We start from the raw sequence: 24,897 nt of genomic DNA, 5'->3' as shown, positions 1-24,897 counted from the left end.
GGGGTCCAAATATAGTCGTCCAATATATCGATCTTTACATCTCGACCATTTTGAGACTCCTCGTCATGTCCGTGATCACATCCAGGACTACGAACTACCTTCGGTAAATAAAACACATAAACTCATAATATAACCGTCATCGAACTTTAAGCGCGCGGACCCTACGGGTTCGAGAACTATGTAGACATGACCGAGACACTTCTCCGGTCAATAACCAATAGCGGAACCTGGATGCTCATATTGGCTCCCACATATTCTACGAAGATCTTTATCGGTCAAACCGCAAAACAACATACGTTGTTCCCTTTGTCATCGGTATGTTACTTGCCCGAGATTCGATCGTCGGTATCTCAATACCTAGTTCAATGTCGTTACCGGCAAGTCTCTTTACTCGTTCTGTAATACATCATCCCGCAACTAACTCATTAGTTACAATGCTTGCAAGGCTTATAGTGATGTGCATTACCGAGTGGGCCCAGAGATACCTCTTCGACAATCGGAGTGACAAATCCTAATCTCGAAATACGCCAACCCAACAAGTACCTTCGGAGACACCTGTAGAGCACCTTTATAATCACCCAGTTACGTTGTGACGTTTGGTAGCACACAAAGTGCTCCTCCGGTAAACGGGAGTTGCATAATCTCATAGTCATAGGAATATGTATAAGTCATGAAGAAAGCAATAGCAACATACTAAACGATCAAGTGCTAAGCTAACGGAATGGGTTAAGTCAATCACATCATTCTCCTAATGATGTGATCCCGTTAATCAAATGACAACTCATGTCTATGGCTAGGAAACTTAACCATCTTTGATTCAACGAGCTAGTCAAGTAGAGGCATACTAGCGATATTCTGTTTTGTCTATGTATTCACACATGTATCAAGTTTCCGGTTAATACAATTCTAGCATGAATAATAAACATTTATCATGAAATAAGGAAATAAATAATAACTTTATTATTGCCTCTAGGGCATATTTCCTTCATCTAGGGACTCCAAACCTCAGAAAAATAACCTTTTTAAGCATCTTAATAGAGGTGTTATGATAAGCACTACTAGTTGGAATAGCTTCTACCCACTTAGTAACGTAATCAACAACAACTAAAATATGTGTATACCCATTAGAGGAAGGAAACGGTCCCTATAGTCCAAGGCCCAAACATCAAATGGTTCAATTAGAAGTAAATAATTCATAGGCATTTCTTGACGTCTACTAATATTACCAATTCTTTGACATTCATCGCAAGAAAAGACAAACTTACGGGCATCCTTGAAGAGAGTAGGCCAATAAAAACCAGATTGCAATACCTTATGCGCAGTTCTATCTCCAGCGTGGTGTCCTCCATAAGCCTCGGAGTGACACTTGCGTAGGATCTGTTCCTGTTCATGCTCAGGTACACAACGTCTAATAACACCATCTACTCCTTCTTTATAAAGGTGTGTGTCATCCCAGAAGTAATGTCTTAAATCATAGAAAAACTTTTTCTTTTGCTGGTACGTGAAACTAGGTGGTATAAATTTAGCAACAATGTAATTAGCATAATCAGCATACCATGGAGCAGTACGAGAAGCATTTATGACAGCTAATTGTTCGTCAGGAAAGCTATCATCAATAGGTAGCGGGTCATCAAGAACATTCTCTAACCTAGAAAAGTTGTCTGCAACGGGGTTCTCAGCTCCCTTTCTATCAATAATATGCAAATCAAATTCTTGTAGTAGGAGAACCCATCTAATAAGTCTAGGTTCAGCATCTTTCTTTTCCATAAGATATTTAATAGCAACATGATCAATGTGAACAGTTAGTTTAGAGTCAACAATATAAGGTCTAAACTTATCACAAGCAAATACAACTGCTAAAAATTCTTTTTAGTAGTAGCATAATTTCTCTGGGCACTGTCTAGAGTTTTACTAGCATATTGAATTACATTTAGTTTCTTATCAACTCTTTGTCCTAGAACAGCACCTACGGCATAATCACTAGCATCGTACATAATTTCAAAGGGTAAATTCCAATCAGGTGGCTGAACAATAGGAGCAGAAATCAAAGCTTTCTTAAGTATATCAAATGCTTCTACACAATCATCCTTGAAGCCAAAAGGAATATCTTTTTGTAAGAGATTAGTCAGAGGCCTAGAAATTTTAGAGAAGTCCTTAATAAACCTCCTATAAAAATCGGCATGACCAAGGAAACTTCTTATACCTTTAATGTCTTTAGGATACGACATCTTTTCAATAGCATCAACTTTAGCTTTATCAACTTCAATACCTCTTTCATAAATTTTATGCCCCAAGACAATGCCTTCATTAACCATAAAGTGGCATTTTTCCCAATTCAAGACAAGATTAGTTTCTTCACATCTCTGCAAAAGTCCATCAAGGTTGCTCAAGCAATCATCAAAAGAAGATCCATAAACGGAGAAATCATCCATGAAAACCTCAACAATCTTTTCACAAAAGTCAGAGAATATAGCCATCATGCATCTTTGAAAGGTAGCAGGTACATTACATAAACCAAAAGGCATACGTCTATAAGAAAAAGTAACGAAAGGGCAAGTAAAAGTGGTCTTTTCTTGATCCTCTTGTGACACAGGTATTTGAGAGAAACCAGAGTGACCATCTAGAAAGAAAAAATGTGTATGCTTGGATAATCTTTCTAGGATTTGATCAATAAAAGGCAAAGGGTAATGATCCTTTTCAGTAGCTTTATTTAATTTGCAGAAATCAATTACCATCCTATAACCTATAACAATTCTTTGCGGGATCAATTCATCTTTATCATTAGGAACGACATTAATACCTCCCTTCTTAGGGACACAATGGACAGGACTTACCCACTGACTATCAGCAATGGGATAAATTATACCTGCCTCCAGGAGCTTTAGTATTTCTTTTCTTACCACTTCTTTCATCTTAGGATTTAACCGTCGTTGGCGACCAACAACTGGTTTGGTGTCTTTCTCCAATTTTATTTTGTGTTGGCATAGAGTGGGACTAATGCCCTTAAGATCATCAAGAGTATATCCAATAGCAGCACGGTGCTTCTTCAGAGTTTTCAATAATTTCTCCTCTTCCTGCTCTGAAAGGTTAGCACTAATAATAACAGGATATATCTTCTTTTCATCAAGTTAAGCATATTTAAGAGTATCATGTAATGGTTTAAGCTCAAACACAACATCACCCTTGGGTGGTGGAGGATCCCCTAGAATTTCAATAGGTAAGTTGTGTTTCAAAATAGGTCCCTGTTTAAAGAATACTTCATCTATATCTCCCTTCTTTCATTCATAAACATATCATTTTCATGGTCTAGCAAATATTGTTCTAAAGGATCATTAGGAGGCACGACAATAGAAGCAAGACCAATAATTTTATCCTTACTAGGCAATTCTTTATCATGGGGTTGTCTACGAAATTTAGCAAAATTAAATTCATGATACATATCCCCTAAACCAATCGTAACAATATCCTTTTTGCAGTCTATCTTAGCATTAACAGTATTCAAGAAGGGTCTACCAAATATAATGGGACAAAAGTCATCTTGTGGGGAGCCAAGAACAAGAAAATCAGTAGGATATTTAACTTTCCCACACAAGACTTTAACGTCTCTAACAATCCCAACTGGTGAATAGTATCTCTATTGACAAGCTTAATTGTAACATCGATTTCTTCTATCTAAGCAGGTACAATATCATGCATAATTTCTTTGTATAAGGAATGAGGTATTGCACTTGCACTAGCACCCATATCACATAAGCCATGATAACAATGATCTCCTATTTTAACTGAAATAACAGGCATGCCTACAACAGGTCGATGTTTATTTTTAGGATCGGGTCTAGCAATTCTAGTAGCTTCATCACAGAAGTAAATAACATGCCCATCAATATTATCAGCCAAGAGATCTTTAACCATAGCAATACTAGATTCAACTTTAATTTTCTCAGGTGGTGTAGGTGTTCTAGTATTACTCTTACGAACCACAGTTGAAGCTTTAGCATGATCCTTTAACCTAACAGGGAAAGGTGGTTTCTCAATATAGGTAGTAGGAACAATAGGATCATTATAAGTGATAGTCTCTTCTTCAACTTTAAAAGGTGCAACTACTTTTATTTCAATGGGAGGATTATATTTAAACAACTTCTCCTTAGGGAGGTCAACATGAGTAGCAAATGATTCACAGAAAGAAGCTACTATCTCAGAGTCAAGTCCACATTATTGCTAAATTCATGAAAAGCATCGGTATCCATAAAAGATTTGACACAATCAAACTTAGGTGTTATATCTGACTCCTTACCTTCGTCGAGATCCCAATCTTCCGAGTTGCGTTTAATTCTTTCCAATAAATCCCATTTGAATGCAATAGTCTTCATCATGAAAGAGCCAGTACAAGAAGCATCAAGCATGGAGCGATTGTTGAGAGAAAGCCGAGCATAAATTTTTTGAATAATAATTTCTCTTGTGAGCTCATGATTGGGGCATGAATATAACATTGACTTAAGCCTCCCCCAAGCTTGAGCGATGATTTTTCCTTCGCGAGGCCAAAAATTATATATATAATCACGATGAACAAGATGCATAGGATAAAACTTCTGATGAAATTCCAATTTCAATCGGTTGTAGTTCCATGATCCCATATCATCACATAGCCTAAACCATGTAAATGCCTTTCCCTTCAAAAATAAAGGGAAGACCTTCTTCTTGATAACATCCTCGGGCATACCTCCAAGCTTATATAATCCACAAACTTCATCCACATAGATTAGGTGCAAATCGGGATGCAATGTTCCTTCTCCTATAAAAGGATTAGCTAGCAGTTTCTCCATCATACCCGAAGGAATTTCAAAGTAAACATTTTCAGTAGGTTCAGTACGTTGAGGAGCAACTCTTTGCTCTACTGTTCGGGGTGAAGATACCCCGAACAAAACTCTCAAAGGGTTACTTTCCATAGTAACAAGTGACAGTAAATTTCAGCACACTATATAAATTTTTCCTTACCAAGTTCCACTTACCAAAGGCGCTTCACTCCCCTGCAACGGCGCCAGAAAAGAGTCTTGCTGACCCACAAGTGTAGGGAATCTATCGTAGTCCTTTCGATAAGTAAGAGTGTCGAACCCAATGAGGAGCAGAAGGAAATGACAAGCGGTTTTCAGTAAGGTATTCGCTGCAAGCACTGAACTTATCGTTAACAGATAGCTTTGTGATAAGGTAATTCATAACAGCTAACAAGTAACAAAAGTAAATAAGGTGCAGCAAGGTGGCCCAATCCTTTTTGTAGCAAAGGACAAGCCTGGACAAATTCTTATATGAAGGAAAACGCTTCCGAGGACACATCGGAATTATCGTCAAGCTAGTTTTCATCATGCTCATATGATTCGCGTTCGTTACTTTGATAATCTGATATGTGGGTGGACCGGTGCTTGGGTGCTGCCCTTCCTTGGACAAGAATCCCACTTATGATTAACTACTCTCGCAAGCATCCATAACTACGAAAGAAGAATTAAGGTAAACCTAACCATAGCATGAAACATATGGATCCAAATCAAGCCCTTACGAAGCAACGCATAAACTAGGGTTTAAGCTTCTGTCACTCTAGCAACCCATCATCTACTTATTACTTCCCAATGCCTTCCTCTAGGCCCAAACAATGGTGAAGTGTCATGTACTCGACGTTCACATAACACCACTAGAGGAAAGACAACATACATCTCATCAAAATATCGAACGAATACCAAATTCACATGACTACTTATAGCAAGACTTCTCCCATGTCCTCACGAACAAACGTAACTACTCACAAATCATATTCATGTTCATAATCAGAGGGGTATTAATATGAATATAGGATCTGAACATATGATCTTCCACCGAATAAACCAACTAGCATCAACTATAAGGAGTAATCAACACTACTAGCAACCCACAGGTACCAATCTGAGGCTTTGAGACAAAGATCGGATACAAGAGATGAACTAGGGTTTGAGAGGAGATGGTACTGGTGAAGATCTTGATGGAGATTGACCCCCTCCCGATGAGAGGTTTGATGGTGATGACGATGGTGACGATTTCCCCCTCCCCGGGGATGTTTCGCCAGCAGAACAGCTCCGCCGGAGCCCTAGATTGGTTCCGCCAAGGTTCTGCCTCGTGGCGGCTGCGTTTCGTCCCGAAAGCTTCCTCCTGATTTTTCCCAGGGCGATATACTTCATATAGCGAAAGATGGGCACCAGAGGCCTGCGAGGTGGCCCACGAGGCAGGAGGGCGCGCCCGGGGGGGGGGGGGGTAGGGAGCGCCCCCCACCCTCGTAGACGGTGGGTGGCCCCCCTCTGGTATTTTCTTCGCTCAGTATTTTTTATTAATTCGAAAAATAACTTCTGTGGAGTTTCAGGACTTTTGGAGTTGTGGAGCATAGGTCTCTAATATTTGCTCCTTTTCCAGCCCAGAATTCCAGCTGCCGGCATTCTCCCGCTTCGTGTAAACCTTGTAAAATAAGATAGAAAAGGCATAAGTATTGTGACATAAGGAGTAACAACAGCCCATAATGCAATAAATATCAATATCAAGCATGATGCAAAATGGACGTAACAAGTTCTAGGTGGAAGTTCAACTTAACAGTCTCCCCTGCAATACCGATATATAAAACAGTGTTTTGAAACCAAAGGCAGATTTTGTGTGCCTCTCGGATCTGGTGGGGGATTGCTGGAATTTTATCTATTTATGGGCTAGCCCAATAACAATTTTAGAAATTCCAAATAAATCCTAGAGGCCCACTTAGCCCATTCGTGCAAGGCAAGGGGCACTACTAAAGTTTAGTCCCACATTGCTAGTTTAGAGGGAGTTGGACCTCTTTATAAGGGAGGTTCTTTCCCCACATGTATGAGCATGAGAACAAGAGGGACATCCACGCGCGCTACTCCTGCGCCACCCGCCTCATCACGACGCGACGCGGATTGCGGGAATGAGCAGAGCCGATGTCTAAATTTTTGCCACGCACGATGGGTATACGAAAGGTCACGCGGGAGCTGAAACGTTTTCTGCAGTGGACACTGAATCCGAACGGCGCGCCTCTTCGGCTGAAGTCTGTTCGCTTTGTCTCCCTCTTTTGCTTCACCTCCCATCGCTGGCCTCTCGCGTCCTTCTCTTGCGTCTATAAAAGGGAGGTCGCTCCTCTCAGAGAGACGCACCAGAACTTGTTCTTTCTCTCGCCATCGGCTCCAATCTCTGAGATGCTACCGTCTTCCTCATTCCGTCTTGCGTCATGCACCGCGAGTTGGGACAGTAGGCCTCTGAAATCGCACCTCTTTGAGTCGTGTACGGAAGAAGGGTGATAAGGTTTTTAGGGAGCGCTCTGCGCGACTACTGACCGGTTCATCACGGAAACCGACGACCACTTCCCAGCGACGACTTCTTCCCCGACATCGACAACCTCTTCGACGACATGGCTGGCGAGGATATCGATCCCAAGGCCAGTGCTCCTGTTGCTCTTGCTGTCCCGTACGCGTTCTTGCTTTTTCTGTTAGAGGTCCTGCCACAGTTTCTTGTTCTATTGTTTGCCCTAGATATGTTTGGTTACAATTCATATATGCAGATGCTATTTACCTTCTCTCCGTCAGATCGCATGACTTGTTTTTTCTCTGTTATATTAGTCATGCTTTATGTAGTATTTCTGTTAATAATATCATCCGGTTGCTCATATTTCCGACAAAAACACCATCATGTCGCACTGTTGTCTTGCTGATCGTTGTCGTGCGTGTCATAGCAGTACCCAGCAGCCGTTAAGGCTAGATGCGCCGCTTAGGACCGACGACAATGAGGGAGAAGAGGGACATGCCTTGCACAACCTCCCAATGACACCGAACCAACCCTCGGTGTGACGGGCCCCAAATCTCTTGATCCGGCAATTAACCTCACTGCTCTCCGTCCATGTCTTCCCATCTCCACCGCTCTTCTCTTCTCAGGCTTCGGGAAGAGGAAGTAGATAACAATGGACCAACACAATAAAAAAAAGATAGGGGAAAACAGACGTGGAATCAAAACAAGTTACCAAACAAACCCGACAAAGGACATGAGACACTTGAGCCAACAAGAATCAAGGAGACATATCGTGTGATCAAAAAATTGACCGAGCAAAAATTAGAAACCAGTTGACTGAAAATTATTGATTTTTTTTAAACATTTCATTAGTGACACGTGTTTTTTTTTTCCTACGCATGTCGAGCTAAAAGAGAAAATCCGGACCCAAGCCGCGTACGGACGCTGGTGGCGCGACGCGTGAGCCCACCACTAGCACGCCCCTCCTCTTCCGGTCTGTCGTCCGCCAAAGACCATTTCTTTCCTTCCCTTCGTCGGCCGGCGCGTCTCCAGGCTCCAGGCTGCAGCCAGCGTACTAATGCAATTGCAGCTCCGCGTCACCCATGGAGCTCGCGGTGAGAGCCGCGGCGGCTTCCTGCTCCTCCTCCCCGTCGCTCCATCCCCCACGCGTCCCCTGCCGCCTTGGCCACAGCCCAGGCCTGCCGCTGCCGGCTCGCCGAGTGGCCGTAGCCGCGGCGGCCATCGCCCTCGACCCGGTACGTACCTACGCCACTAGCTGATTCTCATCTCACGCGTTATGTGTGCTAGTCTGCTAGAAAAAAGGGATCGGTTGTCACCCGCCAAACAATAATGCTCTACTTACGGACGATTTTGCTACGGGGCGCTCCTACGGACGTACGTGGCGTCAGGTTGTGGCTCGATGGAGTAATATGGGGACCAGCCGTTTCAGTGTCCAGTAATCACGTGATTTCACAATGGCGTCCGTAAGCTCAGTCTGTAGAAACTGCGCGTAAGTGTAGCATTGTTTGGTCTCATGCCTAGGTGGGGCTTTGGCAGGAACCAGGCTTTGTATTTAGTCGAGTAATCGATTGAGAGCTAGGCGTAAGTTTAGCAGATATTTTCAGTTTGGGGAGATGATGTGTGAGTCATAGCCTGCACTGCTGATATTTGGCCATCAGATGCAAAGATTGAACCTCGCATGATAGATTAGTTTCTTTCAAAAAGGGGAGATCCCCGGCCTCTGCAGCAGAACGATGCATACGACCACGTTTATTAACAAGCAAATAAGTTCGACAAAGGTCTTGGAGTCTCAAACAAATGAAGAAAAAATGCTCACAAAGAGCGGAAGAGTAATAGTAAAGCCACAACCGGCTGGCAAAAGAAAGATAGGAAAACTAATTGCCTATCCTATTACATAACCACCATCCAAACCGGTTGAAAATAGCCCGCGCTACCATCTCTCGTCGGATAGATCCAGTAAACAAACGCTCCCTGGCCTCCATCGGAGTGAGTAGGGACCACATACGGATCAACGCAGTGGCTCGGAAGATAACCTGCAAAAATGAGTATTTGTTGTTCTGCTAAAGACCAAATCATTTCTGCAGTTCCAGACTGCCCATATTAAAGCACATACTCCTATACGAATGTGCCTCGCTGTTTCGGAAGCTATCCCGTCAGGCCACGTCCCAAATAACGTGTTGATATTATTCGGAGGAGTAATATGAAAGGCTGTGTGAATTGTCTACCATAAAACTTTTGCCAACGGGCAGTCAAGAAAGAGGTGTTTGATGGATTCATCCCGATCACAAATACTACATCTTGTAGATCCAGTCCAGTTGCGTTTTGCCAAGTTGTCCTTAGTTAAAATGACTTGTTTGTGTACAAAACCATATAAAAACTTTAACTCTCAAAGGTATTTTGACATTCCAAACATGTTTCGAACTAGGAATATAGCTAGAGTTGATAACATCCAGATACATGGATTTAACCGTAAACTCTCCATTACTAGTTAGCTTCCAGCACACTGATCGGGTCGTTGAGAAAGCTGAACATCCATCAGTCGTCTCACAAGATGGAGCCAAGCTTCCCAACGGTTTTCGGCTAGCGTTCTCCTGAAGTGAATATTGAGAGGCGTGGACTGAAGTACTGTTGCAATGAATGCGTCTCTCCGTTGAACAATGCTATAGAGAGAAGGATACTGAAGCGCGAGGGGTGTTTCCCCTAGCCAAGTATCCTCCCAGAATCTCGTAGAGGTACTGTTACCGACAATAAACTTTGTCCTATTGGAAAAAAACTGATTTAACTCTCATCAGTCCTTTCTAGAAAGGCGAGTCAGTCGGCCTCACTGTCACCTGGGACAAAGTTTTGGATTGAAGGTACTTATTGTTCGAAATATGCCCTAGAGGCAATAATAAATGGTTATTATTATATTTCTTTGTTCATGATAATTGTCTATTGTTCATGCTATAATTGTGTTATCCGGAAATCGTAATACATGTGTGAATACATAGACCACAAGGTGTCCCTAGTAAGCCTCTAGTTGACTAGCTCGTTGATCAACAGATAGTCATGGTTTCCTGACTATGCACATTGGATGTCATTGATAACAAGATCACATCATTAGGAGAATGGTGTGATGGACAAGACCCAATCCTAAGCATATCATAAAAGGTCGTGTAGTTTCGTTTGCTAGAGCTTTTCCAATGTCAAGTATCTTTTCCTTAGACCATGAGATCGTGCAACTCCCGGATACCGTAGGAGTACTTTGGGTGTGCCAAACGTCACAACGTAACTGGGTGACTATAAAGGTACACTACGGGTATCTCCGAAAGTGTCTGTTGGGTTGGCACGGATCGTGACTGGGATTTGTCACTCCGTATGACGGAGAGGTATCTCTGGGCCCACTCGGTAATGCATCATCATAATGAGCTCATTGTGACTAAGGCGTTAGTCACGGGATCATGCATTGCGGTACGAGTAAAGAGACTTGCCGGTAACGAGATTGAACATGGTATTGGGATACCGACGATCGAATCTCGGGCAAGTAACTGCCCATTGACAAAGGGAATTGTATACGGGATTGATTGAATCCTCGACATCGTGGTTCATCTGTGAGATCATCGTGGAACATGTGGGAGCCAACATGGGTATCCAGATCCCACTGTTGGTTATTGACCGGAGAGGCGTCTCGGTCATGTCTGCATGTCTCCCGAACCCGTAGGGTTTACACACTTAAGGTTCAGTGACGCTAGGGTTGTAGAGATATGAGTATGCGGAAACCCGAAAGTTGTTCGGAGTCCCGGATGAGATCCCGGACGTCACGAGGAGTTCCGGAATGGTCCGGAGGTGAAGAATTATATATAGGAAGTCAAGTTTCGGCCACCGGGAAACTTTCGGGGGTTATCGGTATTGTACCGGGACCACCGGAAGGGTCCCGGGGGTCCACTGGGTGGGGCCACCTATCCCGGAGGGCCCCATGGGCTGAAGTGGGAGGGCAACCAGCCCTTAGTGGGCTGGGGCGCCCCCCATGGGCCTCCTCCTGCGCCTAGGGTTGGAAACCCTAGGGTGGGGGGGGGGCGCCCCACTTGCCTTGGGGGGCAAGTATCCCACCTTGGCCGCCGCCCCCTCCCTTGATGGGATCTTGGCCGGCGCCCCCCCCCCTCCCAGGGGGCCTATATAAAGGGGGGAGGGAGGGCAGTAAGATTACAGCCTTGGGCGCCTCCCTCCTCCCTAGCTACACCTCTCCCTCTCGCAGACGCTCGGCGAAGCCTTGCCGAGATCCCGCTACATCCACCACCACGCCGTCGTGCTGCTGGATCTCCATCAACCTCTCCTTCCCCCTTGCTGGATCAAGAAGGAGGAGACGTTGCTGCACCGTACGTGTGTTGAACGCGGAGGTGCCGTCCGTTCGGCACTCGGTCATCGGTGATTTGAATCACGGCGAGTACGACTCCGTCAACAACGTTCATTGGAACGCTTCCGATCGCGATCTACAAGGGTATGTAGATGCACTCCTTTCCCCTCGTTGCTAGTATACTCCATAGATGGATCTTGGTGATCGTAGGAAAATTTTAAAATTATGCTACGATTCCCACCAGTGGCATCATGAGCCAGGCCTATGCGTAGTTACTATGCGCGAGTAGAACACAAAGTAGTTGTGGGCGTTGATGTTGCCAATTCTTCTTGCCTCTACTAGTCTTATCTTGTTTCGGCGGTATTGTAGGATGAAGCGGCCCGGACCGACCTTACACGTATGCTTACGTGAGACAGGTTCCACCGTCTGACATGCACTAGTTGCATAAGGTGGCTAGCGGGTGTCTGTCTCTCCTACTTTAGTCGGAACGGATTCGATGAAAAGGGTCCTTATGAAGGGTAAATAGAAATTGGGAAATCATGTTGTGGTCATACGTAGGTAAGAAACGTTCTTGCTAGAAACCTACAAGCCACGTAAAAACTTGCAACAACAATTAGAGGATGTCTAACTTGTTTTTGCAGCATGTGCTATGTGATGTGATATTGCCAGAAGATGTGATGAATGATATATGTGATGTATGAGATTGATCATATTCTTGTAATAGGAATCACGACTTGCATGTCGATGAGTATAACAACCGGCAGGAGCCATAGGAGTTGTCTTTATTATTTTGTATGACCTGCGTGTCATTGAATAACGCCATGTAAATTACTTTAGTTTGTTTCTAAACGCGTTAGCCATAGAAGTAGAAGTAACCGTTGGCGTGACAACTTCATGAAGACACAATGATGGAGATCATGATGATGGAGATCATGGTGTCATGCCGGTGACGAAGATGATCATGGTGCCCCGAAGATGGAGATCAAAGGAGCAAAATGATATTTGGCCATATCATGTCACTATTTGATTGCATGTGATGTTTATCATGTTTTTGCATCTTACTTGCTTAGAACGACGGTAGTAAGTAAGATGATCCCTTATGATAATTTCAAGAAAAGTGTTCCCCCTAACTGTGCACCGTTGCGAAGGTTCGTTGTTTCGAAGCACCACGTGATGATCGGGTGTGATAGATTCTAACGTTCGAATACAACAGGTGTTGACGAGCCTAGCATGTACAGACATGGCCTCGAAACACACGCAATACACTTAGGTTGACCTGACGAGCCTAGCATGTACAGACATGGCCTCGGAACACGGAGGACCGAAAGGTCGAGCATGAGTCGTATAGAAGATACGATCAACATGGAGATGTTCACCGATCTTGACTAGTCCGTCTCACGTGATGATCGGACACGGCCTAGTTAACTCGGATCATGTTTCACTTAGATGACTAGAGGGATGTCTATCTGAGTGGGAGTTCATTAAATAATTTGATTATATGAACTTAATTATCATGAACTTAGTCTAAAATCTTTACACTATGTCTTGTAGATCAAATGGCCCACGTTGTCCTCAATTTCAACGCGTTCCTAGAGAAAACCAAGCTGAAAGATGATGGCAGCAACTATACGGACTGGGTCCGTAACCTGAGGATCATCCTCATAGCAGCCAAGAAAGATTTTGTCTTAGAAGCACCGCTAGGTGAAGCACCAATCCCAGAGAACCAAGACGTTATGAACGCTTGGCAGCAGCGTGCTGATGATTACTCCCTCGTTCAGTGCGGCATGCTTTATAGCCTAGAACCGGGTCTCCAAAAGCGTTTTGAGAAACATGGAGCATATGAGATGTTCAAGGAGCTGAAAATGGTTTTCCAAGTTCATGCCCGGGTCGAGAGATATGAAGTCTCCGACAAGTTCTTCAGCTGTAAAATGGAGGAGAATAGTTCTGTTAGTGAGCACATACTCAGAATGTCTGGGTTACACAACCGCTTATCCCAGCTGGGAGTTAATCTCCCGGATGACGCGGTCATTGACAGAATCCTTCAGTCGCTTCCACCAAGCTACAAGAGCTTTGTGATGAACTTCAATATGCAAGGGATGGAAAAGACCATTCCTGAGGTATATTCAATGCTGAAATCAGCGGAGGTGGAAATCAGAAAAGAACATCAAGTGTTGATGGTGAATAAAACCACTAAGTTCAAGAAGGGCAAGGGTAAGAAGAACTTCAAGAAGGACGGCAAGGGAGTTGCCGCGCCCGGTAAGCCAGTTACTGGGAAGAAGTCAAAGAATGGACCCAAGCCTGAAACTGAGTGCTTTTATTGCAAGGGAAGTGGTCACTGGAAGCGGAACTGCCCCAAATACTTAGCGGACAAGAAGGCCGGCAACACCAAAGGTATATGTGATATACATGTAATTGATGTGTACCTTGCCAGTACTCGTAGTAGCTCCTGGGTATTTGATACTGGTGCGGTTGCTCATATTTGTAACTCAAAATAGGAACTACGGAATAAACAGAGACTGGCGAAGGATGAGGTGACGATGCGCGTCGGGAATGGTTCCAAGGTCGATGTGATCGCCGTCGGCACGCTACCTCTGCATCTACCTACGGGATTAGTTTTAAACCTCAATAATTGTTATTTAGTGCCAGCTTTGAGCATGAACATTGTATCTGGATCTCGTTTAATTCGAGATGGCTACTCATTTAAATCTGAGAATAATGGTTGTTCTATTTATATGAGAGATATGTTTTATGGTCATGCCCCGCTGGTTAATGGTTTATTCTTGATGAATCTCAAACGTGATGTTACACATATTCATAGTGTGAATACCAAAAGATGTAAAGTTGATAATGATAGTCCCACATACTTGTGGCACTGCCGCCTTGGTCACATTGGTGTCAAGCGCATGAAGAAGCTCCATGCAGATGGACTTTTGGAGTCTCTTGATTACGAATCATTTGACACGTGCGAACCATGCCTCATGGGTAAGATGACCAAGACTCCGTTCTCCAGAACAATGGAGCGAGCAACCAACTTATTGGAAATCATACATACCGATGTGTGCGGTCCAATGAGTGTTGAGGCTCGCGGAGGATATCGTTATGTTCTCACTCTCACTGATGACTTAAGTAGATATGGGTATGTCTACCTAATGAAACACAAGTCTGAAACCTTTGAAAAGTTCAAGGAATTTCAGAGTGAGGTTGAGAATCAACGTGACAGGAAAATAAAATTCTTACGATCAGATCGTGGTGGAGAATATTTAAGTCACGAGTTTGGTACACACTTAAGGAAATGTGGAATAGTTTCACAACTCACGCCGCCTGGAACACCTCAGAGAAATGGTGTGTCCGAACGTCGTAATCGCACTCTATTGGATATGGTGCGATCTATGATGTCTCTTACCGATTTACCGCTCTCATTTTGGGGCTATGCTTTAGAGACTGCCGCATTCACTTTAAATAAGGCTCCTTCGAAATCCGTTGAGACGACACCGTATGAATTATGGTTTGGGAAGAAACCTAAGCTGTCGTTTCTAAAAGTTTGGGGATGCGATGCTTATGTCAAGAAAATTCAACCTGAAAAGCTCGAACCCAAGTCGGAGAAATGCGTCTTCATAGGATACCCTAAGGAAACTATTGGGTATACCTTCTACCTCAGATCTGAAGGCAAGATCTTCGTTGCAAAGAACGGGTCCTTTCTGGAGAAGGAGTTTCTCTCGAAAGAATTGAGTGGGAGGAAAGTGGAACTTGATGAGGTGATAGTCACCCCTTCCGTACTGGAAAGTAGCGCAGCGCGGGAAGATGTTCCTGTGGTGCCCACACCGACTGGAGAGGAAGTTAATGATGATGATCATGAAGCTTCGGATCAAGTTACTACTGAACTTCATAGGTCCACAAGGACACGTTCCGCACCAGAGTGGTACGGCAACCCTGTCCTGGAAATCATGTTGTTAGACAACGGTGATCCTTTGAACTATGAGGAAGCGATGGCGGGCCCGGATTCCGACAAATGGCTAGAAGCCATGAAATCCGAGATAGGATCCATGTATGAAAACGAAGTATGGACTTTGACTGACTTGCCCGATGATCGGCGAGCCATAGAAAACAAATGGATCTTTAAGAAGAAGACAGACGCAGATGGTAATGTGACCATCTATAAGGATCGACTTGTCGCTAAGGGTTATCGACAAGTTCAAGGGGTTGACTACGATGAGACTTTCTCACCCGTAGCGAAGCTGAAGTCCGTCCGAATCATGTTAGCAATTGCCGCATACTATGATTATGAGATATGGCAGATGGACGTCAAAACGGCATTCCTTAATGGCTTCCTTAAGGGGGAGTTGTATATGATGCAGCCGGAAGGTTTTGTCGATCCTAACAATGCTAACAAAGTATGCAAGCTCCAGCGCTCAATCTATGGGCTGGTGCAAGCATCTCGGAGTTGGAACATTCGCTTTGATGAGATGATCAAAGCGTTTGGGTTTACACAGACTTATGGAGAAGCCTGTGTTTACAAGAAAGTGAGTGGGAGCTCTGTAGCATTTCTCATATTATATGTGGATGACATACTATTGATGGGAAATGATATAGAATTCTTGGACAGTATAAAGGCCTATTTGAATAAGTGTTTTTCAATGAAGGACCTTGGAGAAGCTGCTTATATATTAGGCATCAAGATCTATAGAGATAGATCGAGACGCCTCATTGGTCTTTCGCAGAGTACATACCTTGACAAGATATTGAAGAAGTTCAATATGGATCAGTCCAAGAAGGGGTTCTTGCCTGTATTGCAAGGTGTGCAATTGAGCACGGCTCAATGCCCGACCATGGCAGAAGATATAGAAAAGATGAGTGTCATCCCCTATGCCTCGGCCATAGGGTCTATTATGTATGCCATGCTGTGTACCAGACCTGATGTAAACCTTGCCGTAAGTTTGGTAGGTAGGTACCAAAGTAATCCCGGCATGGAACACTGGACAGCGGTCAAGAATATCCTGAAGAACCTAAAAAGGACTAAGGATATGTTTCTCGTTTATGGAGGTGACGAAGAGCTCGTCGTAAAGGGTTACGTCGATGCTAGCTTCGACACAGATCTGGATGACTCGAAGTCACAAACCGGATACGTGTATATTTTGAATGGAGGAGCAGTAAGCTGGTGCAGTTGCAAGCAAAGCGTCGTGGTGGGATCTACATGTGAAGCGGAGTACGTGGCAGCCTCGGAGGCAGCACAGGAAGCAGTCTGGATGAAGGAGTTCATTACTGACCTAGGGGTGATTCCCAATGCGTCGGGCCCGATGACTCTCTTCTGTGACAACACTGGAGCTATTGCCCTTGCGAAGGAGCCCAGGTTTCACAGGAAGACCAGGCATATCAAGCGTCTCTTCAACTCCATTCGTGAAAGTGTTCAAAATGGAGACATAGATATTTGTAAAGTACATACGGACCTGAATGTAGCAGATCCGTTGACTAAACCTCTCCCTAGGGCAAAACATGATCAACACCAGGACGCAATGGGTGTTTGATTCATCACAATGTAACTAGATTATTGACTCTAGTGCAAGTGGGAGACTGTTGGAAATATGCCCTAGAGGCAATAATAAATGGTTATTATTATATTTCTTTGTTCATGATAATTGTCTATTGTTCATGCTATAATTGTGTTATCCGGAAATCGTAATACATGTGTGAATACGTAGACCACAAGGTGTCCCTAGTAAGCCTCTAGTTGACTAGCTCGTTGATCAACAGATAGTCATGGTTTCCTGACTATGGACATTGGATGTCATTGATAACGAGATCACATCATTAGGAGAATGGTGTGATGGACAAGACCCAATCCTAAGCATAGCATAAAAGATCGTGTAGTTTCGTTTGCTAGAGCTTTTCCAATGTCAAGTATCTTTTCCTTAGACCATGAGATCGTGCAACTCCCGGATACCGTAGGAGTACTTTGGGTGTGCCAAACGTCACAACGTAACTGGGTGACTATAAAGGTACACTACGGGTATCTCCGAAAGTGTCTGTTGGGTTGGCACGGATCGAGACTGGGATTTGTCACTCCGTATGACGGAGAGGTATCTCTGGGCCCACTCGGTAATGCATCATCATAATGAGCTCAATGTGACTAAGGCGTTAGTCACGGGATCATGCATTGCGGTACGAGTAAAGAGACTTGCCGGTAACGAGAATGAACAAGGTATTGGGATACCGACGATCGAATCTCGGGCAAGTAACATACCGATTGACAAAGGGAATTGTATATGGGATTGATTGAATCCTCGACATCGTGGTTCATCCGGTGAGATCATCGTGGAACATGTGGGAGCCAACATGGGTATCCAGATCCCGCTGTTGGTTATTGACCGGAGAGGCGTCTCGGTCATGTCTGCATGTCTCCCGAACCCGTAGGGTCTACACACTTAAGGTTCGGTGACGCTAGGGTTGTAGAGATATGAGTATGCGGAAACCCGAAAGTTGTTCGGAGTCCCGGATGAGATCCCGGACGTCACGAGGAGTTCCGGAATGGTCCGGAGGTGAAGAATTATATACAGGAAGTCATGTTTCGGCCACCGGGAAAGTTTCGGGGGTTATCGGTATTGTACCGGGACCACCGGAAGGGTCCCGGGGGTCCACCGGGTGGGGCCACCTATCCCGGAGGGCCCCATGGGCTGAAGCGGGAGGGCAACCAGCCCTTAGTGGGCCGGGGCGCCCCCCATGGGCCTCCCCCCAGCGCCTAGGGTTGGAAACCCTAGGGTGGGGGGGCGCCCCACTTGCCTTGGGGGGCAAGTATCCCCCCTTGGCCGCCGCCCCTCCCTTGATGGGATCTTGGCCGGCGCCCCCCCCTCCCAGGGGGCCTATATAAAGGGGGGGGGGAGGGAGGGCAGTAAGATTACAGCCTTGGGCGCCTCCCTCCTCCCTTGCTACACCTCTCCCTCTCGCAGACGCTCGGCGAAGCCCTGCCGAGATCCCGCTACATCCACCACCACGCCGTCGTGCTGCTGGATCTCCATCAACCTCTCCTTCCCCCTTGCTGGATCAAGAAGGAGGAGACGTCGCTGCACCGTACGTGTGTTGAACGCGGAGGTGCCGTCCGTTCGGCACTCGGTGATCGGTGATTTGAATCACGGCGAGTACGACTCCGTCAACAACGTTCATTGGAACGCTTCCGCTCGCGATCTACAAGGGTATGTAGATGCACTCCTTTCCCCTCGTTGCTAGTATACTCCATAGATGGATCTTGGTGATCGTAGGAAAATTTTAAAATTATGCTACGATTCCCACTTATTACCCAGAATCTGTGACCATGTGGCCTCCGTCTTTACAGATAGCTTATACAGCCACTTGCTGAGAAGATATCTATTCTTCACCTCAAGATTCTCGATACATAGACCTCCTTGGACATTATTCATACTGTGTGATGTTATGCCAAGGTTGGACATTATTCATACTGTGTGAAACTGACGAACACTATGCGAATAGTTTCAGGAGACCAAAACCAATCTGAATGACGTCTCAAAAACCGAGGTGTTCGCATGCCCTGTTTGCTATGAACCTCTGATAAGGAAAGGGCTGTCAGGCATGAATCTGTGTGTCTAAAGTCCATGACTTACGTTCATCTCATGCAATTATGTTAGCTGGGTTAGGATTTCTGTTGTTTTGGCTTCTACATGTGTCCCAGGCCAGTGATTTATAGGTCAGGATTTAAATGTTCGAAATGCAACAAGTGATTCACCAGCAAAGATATATTCTTGCATCTTACTGTCACCTCAGGCATGAAAGAATACAGTGAACTGAAGCCTGCTACAACTGAGCTGTTCAGGAGCCCGCTCGTCTCCTTTCTTTACGAGAGGGGTGGCGTCCGAACTTCAATCGGAGTGGCTTCCCCAGCCACGATGAAGAGGTACATTTCTTGGCTGCCTCATTCTTTAATTCCATGGCCTTAAGCTGTTACTGCTCAGTGAGAAACTATTTATAATAAGTCGTAAATCTGTCAAAGCCAAGTATTTGGTGCTTCATCTTTTTGTGTTGCAACAAAAAATGATCGCCACTCTTTCATGTCAAGATAATATTCATGTTTTGTGGCTTGTTTTCAAGGAAGCTTGCAAGCTCTAGGGCATACTAATCTGTGATTGCTTTGGATTTTTCTGAGAATATCCTCCACCAATGCTATGACTACAACAAACAAGAAGAAACCCCTATGAACACGTGAGCATTCCTTCATGCTTATTTTGAGCTTTTCCTGTGAGGACCTTTTAACATCCAACTCTAACAAACTATAAAGTAGACAAGTTGGGCCATCTAATTTTTGTGTGGAAACCAGTGCTTTATTTTTCTTTAATACAAAAGGAGACTAAGATCTATGTGGTCAGCATCCAATTGAACAGCTTGTGAATATGCGATTATCTGCTCCCTTAGTTCAATCTATTACTACCTCAGAACGTTCTTTTTGATCCAAGCAAACTACAGTAATCGTGAACATTCATTTGCAGTATTCGATGATGCTTCTAGCAAATACTTAGTGTTCTCTTATTTTGGTTCTGCAGGAACCTCGCTCTCGCAAGGGCTGATATTTCGAGCTCCCTTTTGCTTCATGTTCAATTGATGCCATTCATGCTGGAGCTTCTATCCACTGCTGGCCATCCCCTTTAAATGTGGTATAGTACCTGTCTCATTGGCATTTTTGATTCAATATTGTACATGGTTCGTAACTTAACATAGTAAAATTGGTGTCTTCGGAATTGCGATCTTATTTGTCAGAGTCCAATGAACAATTAGCCATTCTAGAAAGTTTACACCACTTTGGGCATTACATAAGAAATAATGTTCTGTATTTCTGTTAGTTTTTGACTGCTGAATGCGTCTATAAAGTCAACCTCAATAGTTTAGTGCTTAGTTAGTTTGGGTTGAACAACTTTGTGCAGTAACAGGGCATCATGCGATGACCTGTGTACCTATTTTTTTTGTTGTCATATGGACTTATCCATCACACTAGTAGAAAACAGGGCTTTGGTCACAGGGCAGTATTCACATTAGTCCGGTTCAGTCACGAACCGGGACTAATGTGAGCATTCGTCCCGGTTCGTGCGGCTAAGGCATTAGTCCCGGTTCACCTGGGCCTTTTAGTCCCGGTTGGTGCCACGAACCGGGACTAATAAGGGTGCGATGCCCATTAGTCCCAGTTCGTGGCACCAACTGGGACTAAAGGTTAGCAGTACTAATGGGCTTTGAGGCATTAGTACCGGTTCATGGCACGAACCGGTACTAAAGGTCCCATTTTCAAACTCTACCCCCCGACCGCCTTTTCAGTTTTAGAAAAAACAAAAGAAAATGATGGAAATGTCAAAAAAATAAAATAAAATAAGTTTCCCATGTGATATGTGGTTTAGTTGTTGGGAAAATTAACAAATATGAATTTCGACTTTATTTGCAAAATCTCTCTGGAATTTCTTAAAATGGGCATAACTTTTGCATACGAACTCGGATGAAAAAGTTTTTTATATGAAAAATCATCTACTCGAAAAGTTACATCCGAATTTAACGGGGGAACCCCGTTAAACATTTTCAAAATCCTCAAAAACCTAACAGAAAAAAAGTTATGGGCTTTTAAGATCTGGAGAGGCAAAAAAATTCAAACTTTGGTCAAACTGTGGTCAAACAATGGTCAAACTAATTATTCTAGAATATTAGTATTACTAAATAATTATTTCAGTTTTTTGAATTTTGGTCAAATGTGGTCAAACTGTAGTCAAACTGTGGTCAAACAATGGTCAAACTAATTATTCCAGAAATATTAGTGTTACTAAATAATTATTGTTTTTTAAAACAATAGTTTCAAACTCAAACAGTGAAATGTGTCACTTCATGCTCAAGCTAAATTCCTGAGGGTTAATAGGATTGACATCTTACTATTGTTAGGAAAACAACATGTGCAGACTTGGAAACGAGGGGGAATAGAACCCGGAAGTTAAGCGTGCTCAGGCTGGAGTAGTGAGAGGATGGGTGACCGTTCGGGAAGTTAGATGATTTGGAATGATGAGGGATGATTAGAGATGAGAGGATAAATTGAGCAGTGATGAGGGGTGGTGATTAGAGATTAGAGGTTAAAATAATTCAGAAATTTGAAAATAAAAAAAAAATTCAAAAAAAAATTCGCAAATTTTTTTTTTAAAAAAAATCATAAAATTTCCTTTAGTCCTGGTTGGTGTTACCAATCGGTACTAAAGGTGGAGCTCCACGTGGCCGCGGCTTTTAGTCCCGGTTCGTGTAAGAACCGAGACTAAAGGGGGAGGCATTAGTAACGACCCTTTAGTCCCGGTTCAAAAACCGGGACTAAAGGCCCTTACCAACCGGGACAAAAGCCCCCTTTTCTACTAGTGTGATCATGACATCTCCTCCTGCTACTGTTTAAAAACCAGATAGCTGAAATCAGCCGTGTGCTGAAGCCAGGCGGTGTATTCGTAGCGACAACCTTCTTATCCACCCCCACGAACAGCGGCCTGTTCTCTATCAACAACAATCACATTCAAACTTTGCATAGCCATGGTATATTTCTGACAGGGTGTGTGTATAGCTGTTATTTGCTGTTAAATCAGGTGGTGAGAGTGTAGGTTAAATACAAATTAGGCAAGTGAAGCAAAAAGGTAAAACATGAGATGCTTTGTACTTTCGTAGTTTGTACCACTATGACTTCACATGTTATGGAAGTTCATGCATGCCTCTTGATGTTTCTTCACAAAGTGAACCTGATGTTGTACTACAGATATATAGTTTTCATCACTACATACATTCACAAGCTGTTTCAATTGATGGATGAGGAGACGTCCTCCAGTTACATTAATACAAAGTGCTTCACTAGTCTGTCTAGGCAGTTAGGCAGGAGATAGAAGCTGCTCCCTCCAGATGGCTGAATCCACACTATACTCTCGACACACTTAATATGGCAGACTATAATTCGCAGTTCTAGAAAAATAATAGAACGCTTGTTGCTGTGTCACTGCTACACCAAAAGTACTATACGATGTTTCTTGTAGCATTCACTAGTGCAGCTTCATTTTCGAGGGTAATCAGCTGCTAACCTCTGGATCTTTTCGACACTATTCTTATCTAGAGAAGGCGAGATCCTTCTTTTCATATTTCCCTGGAATTTAAGAAATGAAAGAGATGAAAATCAGTGGTGTTCCATAATGAATTTAGCATACTTATGGAATAAAACCTTCTTTTCGGATGTGGGCCTGACCATGTAGCCTTTCAACAGGTTTCTCCATTTATCCTGAAAGATTAAACAAAACATAAAAATTCTCATGTTTTTCTAATAAAATATATAGATAAATAAAAGATTAACAGAGAAAAATGTGAGAAACAACAAAGTAACGAACAGAGATAATATCTATAGATGCATGTGCTTTAGGGTGCAATAAATCACCAATTGACTATACCTTAAGATGCTCTGCTGTTCAAACTGATATTGGAAACCTTTCATTCTTCAATTTAGTCCAATGTCCAAACCCATATATAGATACACCATCCACTAGCTCTTTCACCTCTTCAGATGTCCAATGGTCGTTGTTTCCTCTGCCCCCATGTTTGTGGCCTTCACTTGCAGAGCAGAAGTCCTGGGAGCATGGTTCCATGTTTATCGACCATGTTCCTTTCTTGCGTGCACTTCTCATGCGACTTCCGTGCTTCCAACCACTTTTTGGCATGTAATCTGAAGCTCATAGCATATGTATTTAACTACTTGAGACAATGACAAATCGTACATTGCAACGAGTGGATCCTATATAATTCATACCTAGTAGATGGCAGGCCCCCTCCTCCGGCAGAGCGGCGGTGGGTGCAAGCCTCCTGCTTCTCCGATGACAAGGCGGCGGGTACCTGGACACTCCGATCGTCCCTCTCTCATCTCCTCCTCATCCTCCTCCTCCTCTCCTCCTCCTCCTCCTCCTCCTCCTCTGCCACCAAGGACCTCCTCTTTCTCAAGCAGTGCCTCCGGTGGAGCAGGCACTACTAGGAAAAAGGCTACTAGTAGCGTGGGTTTTATAGATAGCAGTAGCGCTGGTGCCCACGCTACTGCTACGGCGCTACAGCTAAACTTTAGCAGTAGCGTGGTTCTTACCCAGCGCTACTGCTACCTATATCTAGTAGTAGCGCGCCTCTGTCCATCGCTACTGCTAATACTAGTAGCGTGCCCCTACAGCCAACGCTACTGGTAAGGCAGCGCTGCTACTACTCCAAAACCCCACGCTACTGCTAGTATTTTATTTTATTTTATTTTGCTGTATTCGTATTTTTATAGGTTTTATACAATTACAACATACACATACACTAAAACTATATGAAAAAGGAATGTCTCATCATCATCATCGAAGTGGTACAACATAGTCTCATCATATCATCATTATCGATCACAAATGATGTCGATCTCCTCATCATCTCGAACTAGCGATACAAGTTAATGATCACATGTCTCTTACAGTGTCACCGTAGACACATGTTTCATCATCTACCTAAATTATGACATACGAGATAAGAGCGATCACGATGATCAAAAGCGGTATGTAGTAGTTTTTGCGGCGCTGGTTCTGAATCCCATGTTGTGCGATGAATCTCAAGTAACTAGCTTCGACTTCTGCTCTGCTATCAAACCCTTTCTAGCTTCCGCCCGAGAAGCCAGAGACTTGGGCCTGACCAATGTTTAAAATAGCGGGCTATGGAAAATAGCGGCGGGCCTCCAAAAACAGCTATAGCGGGATATAGCAGGCTATTTGTGAAGGCAACCATTTAGCGGCATCCTGCTGAAAAGGCTATAGCGGAGCTATAGCTGGCTATTTAAAACATTGGGCCTGACACTCTGGCCACTCATCGTACACACTCGGAACATGCCGTACATACACGGCATACCACTTCCTCGCCATGGTTGATCTATATACCTGTCAGAGATGCATATATATATATATATATATATATATATATATATATATATATATATTGGCATTATTATGATTCTGGGATCAGAATAGTTATTTGGATCACAATGCTCTATATATAGGGCCTGATGATGCGTTCCCGAACTCCAAAAACACAAAAGAACAAAACCCGGCCGGCCCATCAGACCCCTCTGACCGGTTTCATCACCACACCACGAACTTCCTGTACCGCACACGTTCTCAACTCACCCCCACCTCACCGGCATGCTCACCGGCCGCCGGAGCCGCCGCTCCCTCCTGCGCACTCGCTGG

At 43.9% G+C, this 24,897-nt stretch overlaps 1 pseudogene; it reads left to right on the top strand.

Moving 5' to 3' along the window:
* The first annotated feature begins 8,408 nt into the window (after window positions 1-8,408).
* Window positions 8,409-22,271, top strand: LOC123171415 (uncharacterized methyltransferase At2g41040, chloroplastic-like; annotated as a pseudogene).
* Window positions 22,272-24,897: the final 2,626 nt, after the last annotated feature.

The sequence above is a fragment of the Triticum aestivum genome, chromosome 7D, assembly GCF_018294505.1.
Source record: "Triticum aestivum cultivar Chinese Spring chromosome 7D, IWGSC CS RefSeq v2.1, whole genome shotgun sequence".
Lineage (NCBI taxonomy): Eukaryota > Viridiplantae > Streptophyta > Magnoliopsida > Poales > Poaceae > Triticum > Triticum aestivum.
The sequence above is the reverse complement of the archived record's forward strand: the minus strand, read 5'-3'. Positions and strand labels throughout refer to the sequence as shown.